Source organism: Capsicum annuum, chromosome 4 (genome assembly GCF_002878395.1).
Source record: "Capsicum annuum cultivar UCD-10X-F1 chromosome 4, UCD10Xv1.1, whole genome shotgun sequence".
Classification (NCBI taxonomy): Eukaryota; Viridiplantae; Streptophyta; class Magnoliopsida; order Solanales; family Solanaceae; genus Capsicum; species Capsicum annuum.
Window position 1 is genome coordinate 29,881,487 of NC_061114.1, and position 14,816 is coordinate 29,896,302.

At 33.4% G+C, this 14,816-nt stretch overlaps 1 long non-coding RNA gene across 1 annotated transcript; it reads left to right on the top strand.

Moving 5' to 3' along the window:
- The first annotated feature begins 5,932 nt into the window (after positions 1 to 5,932).
- On the top strand, positions 5,933 to 12,408 carry LOC107868164. Its single transcript, XR_001673680.2, has 3 exons — positions 5,933 to 6,273; positions 7,678 to 9,760; positions 10,204 to 12,408. It is a non-coding gene; the product is annotated as an uncharacterized LOC107868164 (long non-coding RNA).
- The last annotated feature ends 2,408 nt before the right edge of the window (positions 12,409 to 14,816 follow it).

Genomic DNA, 14,816 nt, shown 5'->3' on the forward strand with positions numbered 1-14,816 from the left:
TCGAATATCTACAATGACATCAAATATTCTCTTCTCAGAACTTGATGCATAAACATGAGCAAAACCATCATTAAATTGTAACAGGGAATCGACACCCCTTCTTGGAACCCTTCGGCCTTATCAGTTCGTACCTATCAAACTTAACGATAAAATGTATGATCTTGTTTGAAGGATTAATGCCTAAGCGGTAAAAAACTTCATTCACAAAATCATTGTACTTTATGTATGTTGTCACAATAACCTTATCAAAAATACATAACTCTTACGCATGAAAGTGGATCCATCCATCTACACGCACCTTATTCTTCCTACCCCATCAATGTCAAACAGTGTTTAATATTCAGTTCCCATCGTTAAGTAGTGTACAAGACTATAGAGGCTCAACAGGTAACCATCTTAAACGTCAAAGGACTACATGCCCATTAAGAAAAAACAAGTTCTACGTATGTAATGCACCATGATCGTTGTAATAGTAAACTTGTATTGTTGTTTGATTATGGACTTTGATAATTTTAACTCATTGTTTGGGATGTAAATGTTATTATTATTATATAAAATATATTTTTAATAACTTGTGCATCAATAAAAGAGGCAACCAAACAGGAACTAAATACACGACTGACTACAAAAAGTATATTCAGCATATTACCCATGTGTTACAATAGATGGAAATTGGCTGGAAAAACAGAATACATTTCATCAGATTGCATTGCGTTTAACCAACACATGACCAATATGTTGGAATAGATGGAACATCTGTTGCACATATCTACTGAAAGAACACAATACAATTATTGCCATTGATTTGCGTTCTTCAAACAAATGGCAAATCTGTTTCAACAATGGTCCATCTGTTGGAAAAGCTGACTAAAAACGGTTATTAATAAAAAAAGAGGATCATTGAAAGGGTGAAAGTCATGACTTTTCAATTATTTAATAAAGAAAAATAGTTCATAAAAAAATAATAAGGAAATAAATAATAAAAGCAATTTAAAACCACACAAAAATGGTTATTTGATTTTAATTAACAGATGGTCCCCAATAGATGATCCATCTGCTGTAACATATTTTCCATCTATTGCATCAGATTTTTCATCTGTTGCACAGATGGATCATCTATTGTAACAGATGGAAAATTTATTGCAACAGATGGACCATCTGCTGCCACAACTCAATAAAAATAAATATTATTAAAAGAAACGGTTATTGAAAAAATGAGAAGTCTTCGATTATTTAACTGAGAAAAATAGTTATTTAATTGTAAGAACTAATTAATATTAAGAAGCTGAAGATTCATGACTTGTCACAATAATAAAAAAGTCTCCAGCTTGATTTAATTAAGTCATGACTTTTCACAATAATTAAAAAGTCACCAATTTGAATGCAATAAATAAAACGGAGGTGAATAGTCGTGTCTTTTTACCTAACGCATTCAAATTCGATCCTCTATAAATAGGTCCCTCCTTACTCATTTATTTTACTACACTTTATTTATTTCTTGTATCTTGTCTTTCATATTACATCTTCAACCATTTCTCTTCAAAGACCAGATTTCTTTCCCTAACTCAGGTAAGTTTTTTTTTGGTGTAAATCTATCCAGCTTGTAGTATACATCGTATTACATTCAGACTCTTTTCTATACTTTTGTGTTTATGTTTTTTGTCAATTCATGTGTGTTCTAGATATGGTTGATCCTATTTGGGACATTGTTATTCTTCGCGATACTATGTGGAAACTTCAAATGCAGGTTAATGACCTACAGTGGGAGTTAGGTGCCATGAGAGCAAGGATGCTCCGAGAGATTCGCAGGCTGAGGAGGACCCTGCTGCTGTCGGTTGACAATAGGTCGGCTGACAATAATAATAATAATAATAATAATAATAATAATAATAATAATAATAATGAGGATAATAATAATTATGTTATACTTTTTCTTTTAGCGTATGTATTTTTTTATAATTTATATCTAATCTACCTACCTAATGTATTTTATTTTTATTTAATGAAAGAATTTATGTTTGGTCGATTTTGGCTTTTTAATTCTTATTTATTTTTCATTCTGTCTATTTCTTCTTCTCAATATGTTGATGGTTGCAGGAATGGATTGAGAGTTTGGCACGACTTTGAATCCAGTAGCAATAACAATAGTTTTGAGTTCTTTCAACATATGGACCATCTGTTAAAAAAGATTGGTCATCTGTTGGAACAACAAAAAACAGTGGCAAAAATTATTGTGTTTCTCCAACAGATTACGCATTTGTTGCAATATAATAGTCATCTGTTGGAGGAACACATTCCAGTTTGGTGAGCTGTATAGTGTTTTTTCAGCAAATGTCCATCTGTCGCAATAGATAGATAGTCTGCTGAAAATAATTTTGTAGTATGTTGTATTTAGATCTTGTTTTACCTCTTTTTATTGATGCACAAGTTAATAAAATGGATATTTTATATAATAAATAATAACATTTACGTTCACAACAGTGAGTTAAAAATATCAAACTCCATACAAACAACAACACAAGTTTTGCTATTACAATGATCATGGTGGATTACGATCCGGACATGTAGTTCTTTTGTGGCCAGCGTTCTTACATAAAGAGCACTTATTTTTCTTGATGGGAATGATTCTCCGACACCACGCCTCCTCTTATATCGCCTTCTTTTTGGTTTGATAGTGCTTGGGACAATATATAGAGGAGGTATTAATCTCCCCAAAAGCTCTACAGGAACAACTCAAGATTTTTCAGGAGGCACCAGATTAATATTCTCACTATATGCCATTATATATATTTCCACCGAATAATATGGAGATGAGCACTCATAAATTTTAGTTTCATATTGTGAACCGTATTGGGCTCGAAGCGCTGCATAATATGTGGACAGGTTATTTTGTCCAAGTCAAAAACTCTACACGTACAAGATCTTGTTTGAAGATTGACCATGACAACATCACTATGACCATCGATACTGAACTTGTAATCTGCTATTTGATGAGAAAATAACATATTCCCCAAACTAATGTTCGTTGATATTTATTTTTCTGCCTCTAAAACAAATTTGGTTCCTCCTTTCGTGAACTGCACACGTCTTTCGTGTAATAATTTGTCATACTTCTTGTTTATTTCATCAAATAGCGTCACGATGGGAAATTCTCTTTCAATTCCAAACAATGAATTCACTGATTCAACTATGTTTGACGTCATATTATTATACCTATATAATAAAATCACTTAGTACGGCATCATACTAAACTTGTAACTCAAACAAGACATTAAATTCATAAGAATATAAATATTTATCGGACAAAATACCCGGCTCCATCTCTTGAAATCGACACGTATGAGATGTTCTATTGCCTTGGGATGCTATCCATTATTTGATTGAAATCATCAAAAAACTTATCTCTATTATATGTTTTAGCTGCTCTATAAAAATGGGTCACGACCCTTTCATTGTGAAACAACATTTCAGCTGCTCTACAAAATGGGTCACGACCCTTTCATTGTGAAAGTTGTTTCGAATATTATCTCTAAGATGTCTTATGCAACAACCAAAGTGAGCTGAAGTGTAGAAAATTGAACCTATATTTTACTTTGATGTCTATCCAAAATAAAACACAACTCTTTGGTATCTCGACGCATCTTTGCATTTATTCAAAAAAATATCCATACGAGGCATCACATTTCTTATCTGATACACAAAAAGCGACAGAAAAGATGTGCCTCTCCGCATCTTGTGCCACCGTCGCTAGCAAAACTCCATTATACTTGCTTCTCAAGAAGGTCCAATCGATGGCTATGACTTTTTTCAAATGTTGCAAACCAAGAATCCAAGCACCATAGGATACAAAAAAGTACTTGAACCTTTTATTTTTATCAACATCCAGCACCCTCTTACTTTCAAGATTTGTGGACTCAAGCATGTAACGGTAGGCATCGAGGACTGCATACTCGTTCTTGTGTGTCCCCCTAACCAAGTCCTTGGCAATCTTCATGGCCTTATATATCTTTCAATAACTGACCGCAACACCCAATTCTGTAAGGAGTTGATTGGCCATAGAAGGGCCTTTGCCATTGGGGAATTTATTCTGGAAATATTGATCGAGGACCTCTATCGTGGCATGAGGATTTTGGCCCATAATATGCTCTGAACCACATGTGTGATACTTTTCATAAACATTAATGACAAATCTTTCAGAGCTTAAGTATTTCACAGCCCCCAACCACCACTTGCAGGTCGGATTAGCACATCTGTAGGAAAAGACTTTACTCGAATTAATCACCTTCTTTACTCTGAAATCTTTTTTTAAGCAAGCAATAAACAAAGAAGTAGATAGTTCTTTCTTCTCCTTGAATGACATTCCCTTGTAAAAGCTAGTCCCATCATCTTGACGACTGTCTGACTGTGTTGATTGAGAAGAACTGCTAACCGTATTACTCGCACCAACGGGCGTAGGTGTTTGATTATCATATGGAATATTCATGTTCAGATTATCCAGCTTATCATAAAAATGTCTTTTTGTTGTTCTTCTTCTACATTTTGGTTCTCATTCTCTCTCGATTTTCAACCATATACGCCGTTAATGCCGGACTAGCTGAATCACTAAGATAAGCATGCAACCGAACTTGATCGGTTATCATAAAAGGTAGTACCTTTTGATTTTCAAAGGAGCTATGCATGTAACTGATAACGAGTTCTTCCAGTTGACAATTCAGTCCACACTAGCTGATGATTAAGTTCACAAAATATCATACAAAACATCACTTTGAACTGTCATAGCTATCGTCTCTAGCATTTCACCCTCCTTCCAACGCCATACATATCGATTGCTCTTCTCGATCCATTCATTATGACAATTCACCTCTATTGTTATTGATCCCTCCATTAGTGGTTCCTAAATAAAGACATTTGTTAAAAAAGTTAATAATGACATCATAATAAAATTAATAGTAATTTTATAGTGCCGTAACATAAACCCCAATAGATGAGTAATCGGTTGCAGCAGGTGAATAATACGTTGCAACAAGTGAGTTATATGTTGTAACAGATGACTCACCTATTGGTAATTCATGTTATAGTACTGTAGAACCTGAAGTTGATTCTAACAGATGAGTCATCTGTTGGAATAATTGACTCATATGTTGCAGCAACTTATACATCTATTGCAACAGATGAATGACATGTTGCAATAGATAAATAACCAGTTGCAACATATTAGTTACCTGTTGCAATAGACGACTCGTCTGTTGGAATCGAGTTCAGGTTCTATTGCAACAAGTGAGTAATTTGTGTCAACAGATGACTCCTCTTTTACAACGGATAACTCGTTTGTTACAACAGATGATCCATCTGTTCGATTCATGTTACAACACTATAGAACAATAAACATGAATCCAACATATGAGTCTTCTGTTGAAATAGATGAATCTTTTGTTGGGTTATATTTATAGTTCTATCCAGTGTTTAGAAAATAGAAGTAGTAGTATACCCAGATGAGAAATTCAACTAAAAATCATAATTTTACTTACCAACATCGCCTATGAAGTAATGCCAAAATGATGTACGAAACTAAATTTGACCTAAAAAATTAGTCAAGCAGTAGCAGTAACAACAAAAATAGTAAACAAAAAGAAGATGATGATGATAATGAAGAAGAAGATGATGATAATGAAGCACAAGATGATGAATAAAGTAGCAACAACAATGAACAACAAAAATGACGAAAAGATAGAAAACAACAATAATGAAACGAGAGAGAAAACATGCATTTTATTCCCTTCGTTTCTAGTTATATTATGTCAATAATTGGATCAAAGTAAAATTTAAAAATTTATAGGCTATTTTCAAAATTTCCCAACTTTGTTAATCACTAATAAAGTAATTATCATTTATACTCAATTATTAAAACCTAAGTCATCTGTACCTCATTTTCAAATTGTTTTTATCACTTCTAGCTAAATTGTTTCTTTCTAAGTGCTGTATCATATAATTTCCTGTATCAATACCCTTTTCTTCCTGTAACAACACCTTTTTCTAAGGGCTATATCAGCTAATTTCCTGTATCAATACCTTTTTCTTTCTAGTTCGAGAAGCTAAAATTGACTTCACATTCTGATTGATAAATTAAAATCACAAAAATATGAAATTTCACACTCAAAAATAAATACACCCAGATCTAAATAAAGACCTTGACCAAAACCAATCAGTAGTCAAGTGCACTGCTTCTCTCCTGCTTTTCATTTGTTATCTTCTGCTTCAACTTCAATATCAAAGGTAAATACTGATTATTTCATTCTTCATTTTTATTGTATTTGAAATCAGATCTGATTGCCGAGCAGCTGGAGATGAAAATTAACTTACTATTATTTACTTATTAGTTCATTTTTCCTGTTAATTTCTGTGACAGATGTAGAATTTTTACTTAAAATTTTGAAAAATAAAAATTTGGTCCTTGAGATTTGAACTTGGAATTGTTAAGTGAATTTTAAAATCTCTAAATCACTGAATCAACCTCTAGTCTTATGTTCACGGAGTCATAACCTATATATTCTCAAAATAACCCTATATATACAGTGTAATTTATTACCGAGAGGTTCGAGTAAACACCCTTGCTCCCTCCTAGATTCGCTCCTCAAACCCCACTTGTGGGATTACACTGGATTTGTTCTTGTTTGCTTGAGTTCACCCTAAATTAATTGTGTTAACTGTTAACTCTACGGTCGAGGCTCTTATGGATCCGGTAGCTTTTGATTCAGACTCAGTATTTGTCCAAGACCCATTTTGTAGAAATTAGAACCCATAAACTCAAATATTTAGCTTTGCCTCAGCACCAAGGGGTGTTGTGGGATGGGATCCCTCCGTGGTTAATCAAGGGTCTCGAGTTCGAGTCCTCGGAGTAAAGAAGCCTCTGGCCTTGTATGGTCCTGCTGTACGAATATGAATTAGTCGGACTAGTGAGTTATGTATAGGCTAATGGTAATGAAAAAAGTTGCGTTAACTTTCTATTTTGGGTAGAGAAAATTGTGGAAAAAATGGCTTCTTAATACTGCTAAACAGGGTCAAAAAGTTGCAAAATACTCTTCTTTTCTAGAATGTATAGCTCTTTTTTGTTTGTAAACAAAGAGATGCTACTTCCATAAAAGAATTCGGCTTTGTTAACTTCCATAATAAGAATCGAGTTTTGTTAAACAATATTTATCTGATCTTTTCGTAACAAATAGCTATTTGGTCTATACTGCACTGTACTTCGTTCCCGGGTTTGCTATCTGGTATGATTTGTCAAACTTTAACATGAAATTGTTTGCTAGCTAGTGAGATATTACTTTCTTTGTTATATATTATATGAAGGTTTTCACTAGACATGATGTTTAAAGTGTTGAATTTGATAGTTTTTTTATTGAGAAAATATCACATTAAGATTTGTATTTGAATGACACGCTAAATACTCTCCTTGATGCCATTTGTTTTAAAAAAAATGATTCTTTTTGAGATGATTATGCTCATTGATCAGATGTCCAAGAAATTGAAATGTTATACCAGAACGAAAAAGAAAAAAGCCTTTTGAGATACCTCATAATATAATTTGGATAGGAGAAAGTACTTTTTCAGTAAACTGCATGTTGATTATAATTTTATCTGCGCAACTGAACTACATTTTTATATTTGTTTTTTTGGCAGTGCTTTTCGTTAGATCGTGAATGCTTTTATTGAGAAGGTAGTTGATATTGGCTTAAAGAAGTTCAAAAGTATTAGGGACTTTGATGAGAATATGGAAACTCTGGAAGAAATGTTAAGTAATTATCAGACAAAGTGCTCGATGTGAAGACAGAGGTTGAGAATCGAGAGCCATTTGGGAGGAATAGGAAAAAGGAAGTTGATTCTTGGTTTGACAAAATTATGAAGGTTGAAGAAGTATTACGTGTGTTAAATGAATAAGTAACAATAGGGAAGAGAAGTGCAGCTGCTTTGCAGAAAATGAGTGGAATGGTTGGAGAACTTCTTGAGCAAAGTAAACATTTTGGAGTGCTCTTACATGATTTGTATGAGAGAGTGTCTACTTCTTGTAGGCAAGTTCATGTGGAAACCTCAAAACAAAATTTAGAAAAAAATTGGACGTGCTCAAGCATCCATATATATGGTATGGGAGGTGTAGAAAAGACGACTTTGGCAAAGCATATACATACTCATCTTGTTAATGAGATTCGTAATCAACTCTCTTGGGTTAGTTTCTCAAGGGTTTAGCGGTAAAATATTACAAGATGATATTCCCAAAATTGTGCATCTGGACCTTTCAGATGCGGTAGGCGGTAGGCAAACGAAGATGGGCAACCATATTAAATCGGGCATTCTTTTCAAAAAGAAGAATAACATTTTTATCATTTTGGATGAGGTCTGGGATCCCCTTTGCTTGGAGAAGTTGCTCGATGTGGAGGAGGGCTGTAGACTGATTCTAACTCTTCGCTCGTATGAAGTTTGCGAAAAGATAGGTTGTCAGAAACTACTCGAAGTGGGGAAACTCATGACTTATGATGCTTGAGAGTTGTTCAGGAAGAGTCTAGGGTGCGAGACTCTGTTTAGTCTAGATATTGAGCCAATTTCCAAATCCATGGCAGGAAGGTGCAAGGGCTTGCCATTTGGGCTCATCACTTTAGCGGGAAGCATGAGAGGGGTGACTGATATAAGGGATTGGAAGAATGCTTTGAAAGAATTCCCCGATGACATGGAAAATGATGTCTTCAAGGTACTGCAATATAGTTATGATTGGTTAAAAGCTCTAAATATTTGCAAGAGTGCTTCTTGTACTGTTGTGCTTTGTATCCTGAGGAAATAGTATTAATAGAAAGGAACTAATTGGTGAGTTTTCATGGAGGGGCTGGTGAAGAAAATAGTAGGTAAGAAGAGTTTAACCAGGGCCATACCATATTGAATAAACAGTGAAACTCTGCTTACTTGATGCAACTGATGGCACAAAATGTACTCTTCTTACTTGATGCAACTGATGGCACAAAATGTACTCTTGGGCGTTATGAAGCAATAAAGATGCATGATTTACTCAGGGAAATGGCATTGCGGATCACAAATGTTAAACCAAGGTACATGGTAAGGGCTGGAATAGGATCACAAGTGCCAAAGGAACAAGATTGGGCATTCGATTTGGATAAAGTCTCTTTTTACAACAGCGAGATAAAGGGAATCCCTGAAGACACGACACCCAATTGCCCCACATTATCAACCTTCTTTTGGGAAGATTGTAGTTTGAGAAAGATCCTGAAATCTTCTTTCAGCATTTGAACAACCTGCAAGTACTTGACTATGCAGTTAAGTTATGATAACTTATTCGATTATTAAGACCTTGCCTTCTTTATTGGGGATGTTTCTGGAGGACCACGAAATTGTGGTGTCTAAACTGATAACTTTGTGGATGGGGAAGGTTTTGTGCAGAACATTGGATCTGGGAGTTAGGAAAAGGCAGCTGAAGAATACTTGAAGGAGCTCATTAGCAGTAACATGGTAGTGGTTTCAAGGAGAAGATATAAAGGAAAAAACAAAATACTCTCTGGTTCATGATGTAGTGCATCACTTTTGCTTGGAGAGGAGTAGAGAAGAAAAGTTTCTGATGGTAGTGAAAGGGGATTATAGCTACTTTCATCCTTCTAAATGGAAGGAAAACCAATTCAGCCTTGGTTTCATGGATAAATATTTCAAAATACAACTGCCTTCCAATTAGGGAGAACCTTGGGATTGTGATATCTTCCATCAGGTTAGTGAATTGAGACTTCTTAAGGTCTTGGATTCGAGTTCTCATAGAGTGGTTTGTTTTTCGTCAGCTACATTGAAACCACTAATTCACCTGAAGTACCTCGCAGTTTACTATAAATTTGATTTTAATGAGAAAATATCACGTTAAGATTTGAATTTGAATTACACGCAAAATATGGTGCTCCTTGATGCCATTCATCTGATGTTTTTTTTTTTTAATTTTTAATTTTTTTTTAAAAAATGAATCTCTTTAGGTGTTAAGCTCATTGATCAGATGTCCAAGAAATTAAAATGTCAAACCAAAAAAGGAAGCCTTTTGAGATACCTCAAAATAGTAGACTTCCATATAAGTTGGAACGGAGAAAGTTGTTTTTTTTGGAAAATTACATGTTGTCATTTTATCCTCTGCAACTGAACTATATTATTATGTTTCTTTTTCTGCAGCGCCTTTCATAGTATCGTGGACACTTTCATTGAGAAGGTACTTGATTTTGGCTTAAAGAAGTTCAAAAGTATTAGTGATTTCATTGAGCAGATGGAAACTCTGGAAAGAAATGTAAAACAATTATCAGATAAAGCACTCGATGTGAAGACAAAAGTTGAGAATCGAAAGCGATCTGGGAAGAAGAAGAGGAACAGGGAAGTTGGTTCTTGGTTTGACGAAGTTATGAAGGTTGAAGTATGACGTGTTAAAGGAAGAAGCAACAAGAGGGAAGAAAAATGGAGGTGCTTGGACAAGATGAATGGGATGGTTGAAGAACTTGAGCAAAGTAAACATTTTGGAATTCCTGTCAATGATATGTATGAGAGTGAGTGTCTGCTTCTGGCACGGCAAGTTCATGAGGAAACACCAAAACAAAATTTAGAAAAAATTTGGACGTGGTTAAAGGATGATGTCTCAAGTAGGGGTGTATAAACCAAACCGTTAAGTCAAATCGAACCGATGAATCAAATCAATCTGAGAAAAAAAAAACGACTTATGGTTTGGTTTGATTGGTTTGGTGTTGACAAAAAAAATTGATCATTCTTGGTTTAATTTGGTATTAGAAAAAATAAAATCAAACTGAACCCAAACTGAACCGACGTAATACATATATAATTTTAATTTTTTATACGTAAAAAATATTACTTATAATCTACTTTTTAATTACTTTTATTATTTTTTTATATTTAAAAAATAGATATATATTCTTGGACCTTTAATTATAGTATTTTTCTATGGAGAAAATACATAAAGTAACATACTTAAGTATTAAATTATAAAAAAATGACAACTCTTTTATTAAATTACATTTTGTAGCATATGTATTTGTATGTGTTTGTATTTTTATAGCAATAGTTTGCAAAAATATAAAATACATATCGATCATAGAGGTAGTAAAAATCATATGTATTTGTATTTTTGTAGCAACAGTTTTCAAAAATACAAAATATAATTTGCTATATTATGTAATTATGAAATTGTTGCTATGAAATTCATAATTAAGGGAATAAGTATGTTATTTTTGAATTTTGCCCTTTTTCCATTAATAACAAATTAATATAAAACTTAATATTAATATAAAAATCTAAAACTCTTTAATTGCTTCACTTTTACATTTTACTTTTCAAGTATTCAGAGAATTTTCTTTATTTTCTCATTTTAATTTCATCTTACTTTTCCCATTGGTCATGTTGTGATATAGGTTTGTTTGTTTTTTTCTTTTATGGAATTATGTTATAATTAATTATTTTATGGAGTTAAGTTTTTAATAAGTTGTCTCCAATTCTTCATTCTTTTGTATGCTCACATTTTATGTGAAGAAAATTTTCAGACAAGCTACTGTGACTAGTGACTTAGAAATTGAACTACTTGGGTATCCATATAATATTACTTTGAAAGATAGTAGTTTAGACGATTTAGTAATTTGCCAACTTAATTTTTATTGAAACTACTCTATGATTATTGTTATTTTTTTAATCTTTTTAGTGAAAACATTTAATTTTTTCTTCAATCACATTATAATTGTAAAAAATTTGAGAAAATCGAAAAATCAAAAAAATCAAAAAAACCCGAAATAAAAAAATCGATTATATATTGGTTTGATAAAGTTTATAATTTAGAAAATTGACATTATTGATTTGGTTTTGTTTTAATTAAAAATCGAACCAACCCGATTTATGTACACCCCTAGTCTCAAGCATTGGTATATATAGTATGGGAAGTGTAGGCAAGACGACTAATTACATCTACAATTAGTGAACTTCCAGATCTAAAAGTGCTCTACCTAGGCGGACGACTTGAATTGAAGAGAATATGTGATGTAAAATTGATGTGTGATTCCCTCGAATCGATGGCCTTCCTCGGCTGCTGCAAGCTGAAGAGGATGCCTTTGTATACTTCCAGTACAAATAGACATACCTTCCATCTCTTAGAGAAATCTGTGTTGAAGAATATTGGTGGGAAACATTGGTATGGGACCGATCCCATGTCTAAGACCCTCTTCCAACCTTGTATTACTTTAAAGGAAACATTTGTTTTGTTTAATTTTGTTCCTCAAAACAAACATGTTTTAGATTCAACTTCATGTTAAGCAGAGGCTAACTGGTTGTTCAGCAATGATCAATATTTCTTGTTTTAATGACAGACACTTTGCTCTTTTTACTTTTTATTATCTCAACAAAAAGTCTCCTGTTGTCCTTCATGTATTCAGTATGATTTTAGGAATATATAGCTAAAAGATGCCCACTTTTTTATGTTCAAATGTTAGATTGTTGGATATTTAATAAGTGTTTGGATTATGAGATAAAATCAACATTTGGATATATGATTTTATTTCATGAATCATGATTTTAAATCACGAAATAAAATTTCAAATTCTCCCAAAAGCTTGATTTGGAAATTTGATATCATGATTTGAAAATTTTCATGTAAAAAAGTCAACTCACGTTTATATTTTGTGAAAAGAAAATCCCCATCACTACTCTCACCAACCTTCAACCAATCAAATTTATTACTCCCTCTATCTCATATTTTATGTGACACAGTTTTCTTTTAGGTTCATCCTCTAAAAAATGTTGTGCTTTATTTAATAACCATTTAAAGACAGAATTTCTCTTTTAGCTTTATTGGTCTACTTAAGTTCAAAGTTACTTATTTCTTAAAATTCTATGCCTATTTAAAATGTGACACATAAAATGGAACGGAAGAAATTACTTCAAACCAACGCTTACTTTAGTATTTCTGACTGTAACACCTCGTATTTTTGCACTAGAATTCTAACCGTTGTTCTTACGCGTATAAGTCCTAATAGAAATGATTCCCATGTGAAAATAAGTTTCATGATAATTATCCTAGTGTGTGAAGTGTCTAGTAGGTGAAGAACGTTTATAGAAATCACTTAGAGCCAAGTTGAGCTAAGAACCTTAAATTCGTTCAAAGTTTGGTGTTCAATTCTACTAGGATCAACTTTCAAAGTGTATAACTTTTGATGTATGTAGAATTTTTCAGCTCAAGAGCCACCAAATTGTAGATAATTGAATTATCTTTCCAACGATACCAATTTCGCCTTAATCCAATACCCGAGCGAAAAGTTATGCCTATTTTCATGAGAGGCAGTAAGGGTGTACGATGGGCAATGCACCGCCCAACCAAACTTGGGCGATGGGCAATGCGACGCAAAGCCTAGCTTGGGCGATTGATTGGCCGACGCCTAAGTCATTGCCAAGTGACAAAAACACTCCGTTTTGACTTATATCAAGGGTGTTGAAGTCATTTCACACCCCTAACCCATCCCTAATCACTCCAAATCATTATAAGGGGTTTTTAAACGCATTATTTACAATCCCTAAGCCCCAAATCAGTCAAGTTACGATCCAAAGCCCTCTTCCATTCCCAAGAACAAGATTCAAGTATTTTCCACAAGAAATCAAGGAATTCAAGCTTAAAGGTCCAATCTTTTCACAATTTCATCGTCATTAAGGTATGTGGGGTTTATGAACAAGGATACCCTTTCATCCTTGTGACCAAAACTTGATTTTTATTTAAGATTTCATATTTTGCAAATTAGGGTTCATACTCAATTATCATTGTTTGAAGATTTTGATGTTACAAGTGACTTAAATGTTGAATTGCATGTCTATTTTCACATCTTTATGTGTGTGATATGATTTTACAGATTTTCAATTAAGTTTTTAAGCATGATATTGTGAGTTTGATTTCATTACGTTGGATATTACTGAAGTATTTCGAGAAGTATATTGAGCATAACATTTTACTATGAACTTGCATGAGTTTAAAGCATAGGTTTTTACGCCCTAAGTCTAAGTATTGATATTTCAAGAAGATTACAATTTTAAGCCTCTTCTATGAGTTTTTTTTACAAAGATTTAAGAAAGAAATTGGTCTTTTGATCCCAAGCTAAGATAAGGAATCCACATTGTTCATACAATTTGAGATTTAAAGAAGAGAAGCATAATTGGTTTTCATTACAAACCCTTATGCTATTTTAAGGTGGATTTCCTAAAGTTCTGAGCAAAAGAATAGGAGTAGTATTTAGCACCGAGTTAGGTATGTTTCTAAGGTATCATGCCCCAAAACTACGTGCCACCGTAGGATTAAGATTAAGTGCCCATAGTGGGCTAAGACAGTGATCACTAAGAGAAGGTTATACTCCTTGGCAAGAGTATGACACCTCTCCCCAATGTGAGGTTTTCCCCTTAGGGGAATGAGACATTGGACTCCATGACGGCTCACATGATTTATGTTGGTTAGAAGAACCTCCTAAATCCCCTAACTCTTAAATCAAAATGTCAGAATAGTTTTGAGAAAACTAAGTGTAAAGGCTCACAAATTTACTCAAATTTCAGCTGTAAGTTTTAAGATTGAGAAAAAGAGAGCCCTTTTCACTTAGCCTGTATGATTTGAAGGCCAGAACAAGAGTACACTTTTTTAGAACTAAATGTGGTGGATCACAAGAATTTCTCTACGACTTATTACTCAAGTCATATGATTTATCAAATTTTATTATTCAAGCCAAGGTGAGTCACTCACATTTAGCATGCAGTTTTGAAAGTTT